Below are 6671 nucleotides of genomic sequence, written 5' to 3' on the forward strand. Positions count from 1 at the left end.
GGATGGGAAAGATCTGCTCCCTGGACAGATGAGGCCTTGGGCGGCCTCGGAACAGTTACTGATCATCTACCAGACATCACACCAGAGGCAGAAGGGCCCAGATGAAGACAGCGCCTGTCCTCAAGGCCCTCCCAGGCTGGGTGGACCATGGAAGGTTCCAGACGGATCTGGCAAGAGAAGTGCCCACAACAGGGGCAGAAGATGGGCAGGCCTGCTCAAGGCAGCACGGCTTGCCAGGCCAAAAAGTTCCAACTTCAGACGCTGGAGAATGGGCACAACTGTCTGAGAAATGGAAGGACATGATGAAAACTACTTGGAGAAAAATTAATCTGACCAGAGCATAAGATAAATGCGCAAATGGGAGGTTCCAGAAAGCAAGGAGACCAAGTAAAAGCTGATGTCATCGGCTCTGAATCTGGCCTTTCACTGAATAGGCACTGCAGGGCCTGCAGGTGAAGCCTCAGAGCCCAGGGGGTCTGAGTGGAGGGAAGGGCAGGGCACAGGCCTTCCACTGGGCAAGGGACAGAGCTGGGGCCTGTGTCTACAGTGCTGAGAAGGAAGAGGAGTGGACGTCAGCTCAGAGGCTCCAGCTGAAGTGAGGAGGAGGCCAGGACAGCACCCAGATCCAGACTCCTTTTGGGAAGCAAGTTTGCTCTGGGGGAAAGTTTGGAGAAATGGTCTTTACCCACAGAAGCAAGCCCCAAAATATGTCTTGCTCCAAAACTACCTCGTACAATGAGGACGTTAAGCTTCAGGTCCCCTAGAGGAGATAACCTGCTCCTTCCTGGAGCAGAACTCAAGGTGGCCAGAGCCTGGAAGGCACCCAGCACCCGGGCTGGTGTGTTCCAGCCCAGGCCACGTGCTCACATAGCTATTAATGCCCCGCTGAGCAATTTCCTGAGAGCTTTGCCAGGCAGGTGCCGCCTCCCCATCTGGACTAATAGAGGGGCACATCCCAGGGAAGAAATGAAAGGTGCCCACATTTTGCTCTGGGATGAATAAGGGGAGGGGAGTGATAATTAACTCAGTAATGCTAAAATCAGCGTGCATTAGAGTTTCTTTCCTGAGCAGACACCGGAGTGAGCTGGGCAGCAGGAGTGGCTCGGGCAAGTCAGCACAAAGGGCACCTCCAGAGCCTTCCACAAATGTCAGCAAAACCCACAAATGTCAAGGCCGGCTCCACTGCACCCGGCAGATGAATTCACTTCCACAGTCTGAGCCCGCCAGCTCATCGGAGGCCACTGAAAATCCAGCCCTCTGACACCTGCTGGATATCACCATTTACCGTCCCCAGATCAAGGGATCAAAGGGTGGAACGTGATAGGATGACTCTGAAGTTCACCACAAAAGCATAAACATGCAAGAAGAGCCAACACGACTTTTGAAAAGGAAAATGAGGTGGGAATTTACACAACTGATCTCAAAATATGGTCTGATGCTTCAGAGATGGAGACAGCAGCATTCTGGTACAGAAAGATACCCACAGGCCATGGAGCACAGTGAAGGGTCTGGAATCAGGACCCAGGTATCTGTGGACACTACACGTAAAAAAGCAGCATTTACAATGAATGGACAGGATGGCCCAACAAGGGGTTGGACAACTCCCTATTTGCTGGCCAGACCCCTACCTCATACCATATACCAAAAAAAAAAAAAACCAGACAGAATAATGTCTGAATGTAAAACACAAAACAGTAACACTCCTGGAAGAAAATAATGGAGAATATATTTGTAATCTGGAGGTGGAGGAACAAGGGATAGGAAAAAAGCCATAGGGAAAAGATAGAGTTCTGATTACATGAAGCTTCTTAATGACTTTATGATAATGTACCATCAGAAACAAGGATGAAGGACTAGCTACAGACCAGCAGTGAAACCTGAAACAAACAAAACAAAGAATTAAAGTCCACACCAAATAAAGACCTCCCATAAATCAATAAGAAAAAGACAAACAGGTCGGCATGGTGGCTTACGTCTGTAATCCCAGCACTTTGGGAGGCGGAAGCGGGCAGGTCACTTGAGGTCAGGAGTTCGAGACCAGCCTGGCCAACATGGTGAAACCCTGTCTCTACTAAAAATACAAAAATTAGCCAGGTGTGGTGGCACATGCCTGTAGTCCCAGCTACTTGGGAGGCTGAGCCAGGAGAACGGCTGGAACCCAAGAGGCAGAGGTTGCAGTGAGCCGAGATGGCGATCGCACCATTGCACTCCATTGAGGACAGAGCGAGACTCTGTCTCAAAAAAAAAAAGGCCGGGCGCAGTGGCTCAAGCCTGTAATCCCAGCACTTTGGGAGGCCAAGACAGGCGGATCACGAGGTCAGGAGATAGAGACCATCCTGGCTAACACGGTGAAACCCCGTCTCTACTAAAAAATACAAAAAAAAAAAAAAAAACAAGCCGGGCGAGGTGGCGGGCACCTGTAGTCCCAGCTACTCAGGAGGCTGAGGCGGGAGAATGGCATAAACCCGGGAGGCGGAGCTTGCAGTGAGCTGAGATCCGGCCACTGCACTCCAGCCTGGGCAACAGAGCGAGACCCCGTCCCAAAAAAAAAAAAAAAAAAAAAAAAACAAAGAAAAGAAAAAGACAAACAACAGAAAAATGGGCCAAGGATAAGTGTAGGCAATTTGCAGAAAAGTAAATACCAATAAGCCAGAAATGAGGGTTGTGCAAATCAAAAGGTGTTATAATTTTTAACCAAATTGCAACCAAAAAAAAAAAAAAAAAAACAAAAACCAAAATCTTGTAATTGCCAGCTATAGGAAAGTGTGTGTTCTCATAGATGCTTGCAGGTATGAACTGGCATAGCCTTGTAGGAGTTATGTATGTATGTATTTGAGAGAGGGTCTCGCTCTGTTGCCCAGACTAAATTTGTTGCAGTGCCATGACCATGGCTTACTGCAGCCTTGACCTCCTGAGCTCAAGAGATTTTCCCACCTCAGCCTTTCAAGTAGCTGAGACTACAGGAGTATGCAATCATACCCAGCTAATTTTTAAAATTTTTTGTAGAGATGGGGTCTTCCAGTGTTGCCCAGGCTGATCTCGAACTTCTGGACTCAAGTGATCCTCCTGCCTCAACCTCCCAAAGTGCTGGAATTACCTGGGTGAGCCACTGTGCCCGGCCTCAATATCTTTAAAAACAGAAATGGACACACTCTTTGACTAGGAATATATCCTATAAAAACACTTATACACATGCAGAGACACATGAGCAAGCATGCCTTGTAATAGCAATGAAGGCTGGAAAAACGCCTCAATCAGGTAAATGCTGTAAAGTGCACACCTGTGTACTACGAAATGGCACTTGGCTTTTAACAACAGCAAAGATAGAAAAGTAAAAGTACAAAGTCGGGTGTGGTGGCACATGCCTGCAGTCCCAGCTACTCAGGAGGCTGAGGTGGGAAGATCCTTTGAACCCAGGAGTTGGAGGCCAGCCTGGGCAATAGTGAGAAAAAATAAAATTAATAATAATAAAACAGGCTTGGCACAGCGGCTCATGCCTGTAATCCCAAGACTTTGGGAGGCTGAGGTGGGAGGATCGCTTGATCCCAGGAGTTCAAGACCAACCTGAGCAGCAAAGCAAGACACCCATCTCAACGACAAATTTTTAAAAATTACCCAGGCAGGCTGGGCACAGTGGCTCATGCCTGTAATCCCAGCACTTTAGAAGGCCGAGGGAGGCAGATCACTTGAGGTCAGGAGTTCGAGACCAGCCTGGTTAACGTGGCAAAATCCTGTCTCTACTAAAAATACAAAAATTAGCTAGATGTGTTGGCGGATGCCTGTAGTCCCAGCTACGGAGGCACAAGAATCGCTTGAACCAGGGAAGCAGAAGTGGCAGTGAGCCAAGATCGTGCCACTGCACTCCAGCCTGGGCGTGAGACTCCTGTCTCAAAAAAAAAAAAAAAAAAAAAAAGAGAAGGAGCCAGGCACTACGGAGTGAGGGAGGGCAGAGAAGCAGCACCTCTTCTGGGGGCACCCCTAATTCCTAGCAGTCCAGAGGCCTCAGGATCCTGAAGGAAGAAAAATGTGAAGCCCTGTGCTGGAAGAGGCCATAGAGATTGGAATTAGCTGGTTCCGTTTTACACAAAAAGGAAACTGAGGCCCTCAGAAGGTGAGTGCCCCCCAATGCCCCACAGGGAGGCAGGGAGAGGGCTCTGAGCCCTGCGGGGCCCTGGATTCTTGCAATGGGGTGGAGTGGAGCTTGTGCCACTCCCGCCAGGCACCTTCTCAGGAGAGTAGCCGTTACCACATCCTTGAAGGGGACCTTGAGCCCCCAAAAAGGCTAAAAACCACTTTCCTCCTTGAGTGAACCTTCACCTCAGTTTAACCACAAGAACAATTACATTAAGGCCGGGCGCCATGGCTCACACCTGCAATCCCAGAACTTTGGGAGGCTGAGGCGGGTGGATCGCTTAAGCCCAGGAGTTCAAGAGCAGCCTGGGCAACATAGTGAAACCCTATCTCTGCAAAAAATTAACAAAATTGGCTGGGCGTGGTGGTGCACACCTATGGCCCCAACTATTTGCGGGCTGAGGTGAGAGGATCGCTTCAGCACAGGAGCCAGAGACAGCAGTGGACAGTGACCGCATCCCTGCACTGCAGCCTGGGCAACAGAGCAAGACTCAAAAAAAAAAAAAACAAAAAAAATTTAAATCTCAAAAAAAAATTACATTAAGGCAAACTAAAAGCAGATGTTATATATACACACACACACACACATATATGTATATAATTAAATACACTCCAATAGAGCAAATAAGAAAATACCCAGAAAGCACAATCCCCACACCCCCAAGACAACCTCCCAGGGGTCCACAGCAGGAGACCCCAAGCTGTGAGGGACACAGAACAGTGTCCCTGTGGCAGAATCTCCGGCCCATCAGGCTCAGTCAGAAAATAAGGCTCCTGCCACACTGAGAGCAAGAGGCACAGTCACCCAGTAGCCACGGGCTCTGGAACACGAGCCAGGCCAGCAAAGTGTCAACCGCCCCCTACAAGGCGACAGGCGAACCAGGACAAACTGGAAACCAGAGACTGGACCTGGAGCACAGGGACCACCACACAGGGCTTGGGAATGGGCAGGGACCACGGAGCGCCACCCATGTGCCTGAGAGCAGCCTGTCTGCACACGCCTCTGCATGGCTTAGGGGCACAGGGAGCCCCCCAACCCCCAATCCAGGAAGGCAGCCCCCACTTACCCAGGTGGGGCAGGAAGGGATAGGACCAGCATCCAGCTCTGCTCCTAACTCAGGGCTCCAGGCCCCCCCGGGGGCAACCAGCACAGAGCTCAGACCCCAGATATCTTCACCCACCTCCTGGTCCCCATCTGGACAAGGGTGCTAGGGACTGGCTCTCAGTCACACCCTCAGGGTACTCTTCAAAGGACAGCTGGATGCCCCAGGGCAGGAGCTTTTGGCCCCCAGCTCCCTCACCCCAGCATGGGCAAGATGGACACCATCGTCCCAATTTTGCAGATGAGGAAACTGAGGCTGAGGGCCGGCACATGGCTCTCCAGAGCTGAAGAGAATGCAGAGAGCAGCTGGAGCCAGCCGGTGGGTCCCCTGGGGCTGGCTCATAGCAAGCCACAGCTGCCTCTGCCCGTCACACTTGGACCTCGCTGCCCCCAGGACAGCCCTCCAGGGCGGCCTGGCACAGAGCCCATACCCTGCTGCTTCCTGAACAAGTAAGTGAACGAAGCCACCAAGCTGAGGAGCTGGATGCAGCCCCGGCTCCCGCCAGGGCCTCCCCAACAAACTCCCCGTTTGGAGAGCACATTAAGTGTCTCCAAGGCCTCCCAAACCACAAATGTCCGGCTGTCTCACGGCTTCTGTAACCTGAACTTGGCCCTCACTCTGCCCACCCAGCACTCCTCTCAGGGCTCAGGCCCCTCCTCTGAGATGCCAGCACCGACTCCCCAACTTGTCCCCATCACCTGGCTCATTCCTGAACCTTGGCAGGAGAGTCTCAGGCCAGATCCTCCCACTGGCCACCTCCAGCAGGATGCAGGATGCATGAGCCCTGCTCGTGCTGGCTGGGAGATGCAACCAAGCAAGATCAATCCAATCAGTGGATGAACTGACAAATTTAATGTGGTCCCTCCACACAATGGAATATTATTCAGCCATAAAAAGGGCTGAAACAGGCCGGGCACGGTGGCTCACACCTGTAATCCCAGCACTTTGGGAGGTCGAGGCTGGCAGCTCATTTGAGGTCAGGAGTTCAAGACCAGCCTGGCCAACATGGTGAAACCCCCGTCTCTACTGAAAATACAAAAATTAGCCGGGCGTGGTGGCGGGCACCTGTAATGCAAGCTACTTGGGAGGATGAGGCAGGAGAATCGCTTAAACCCTGGAGGCAGAAGTTGCAATGAGCCAAGATTGCACCACCGTACTCCAGCCTGGGCAACAGAGCAAGACTCCATTTCAGAAAAAAAAAAAAAAAGGCTGAAATACCCATAGGTGGTACTACTTGCGTGCCTCCTGAAAACGTTACAGTAACCAAGGAAGTCAGCCATGAAAGACAAAAGACGCATTGTAAGATTACCTTCATACAAAATGTCCAGAACAGGCAGACCCATAGAGGCAGAAAGCTGACTGGTGTTCACCAGGGGATCCAGGGAGAGGGAATGGGAAGTCACTGTGTAACGGGTATGAGTTTTATTTTGGGGTGAT

Source organism: Piliocolobus tephrosceles, chromosome 13 (assembly GCF_002776525.5).
Source record: "Piliocolobus tephrosceles isolate RC106 chromosome 13, ASM277652v3, whole genome shotgun sequence".
NCBI classification, from domain to species: domain Eukaryota; kingdom Metazoa; phylum Chordata; class Mammalia; order Primates; family Cercopithecidae; genus Piliocolobus; species Piliocolobus tephrosceles.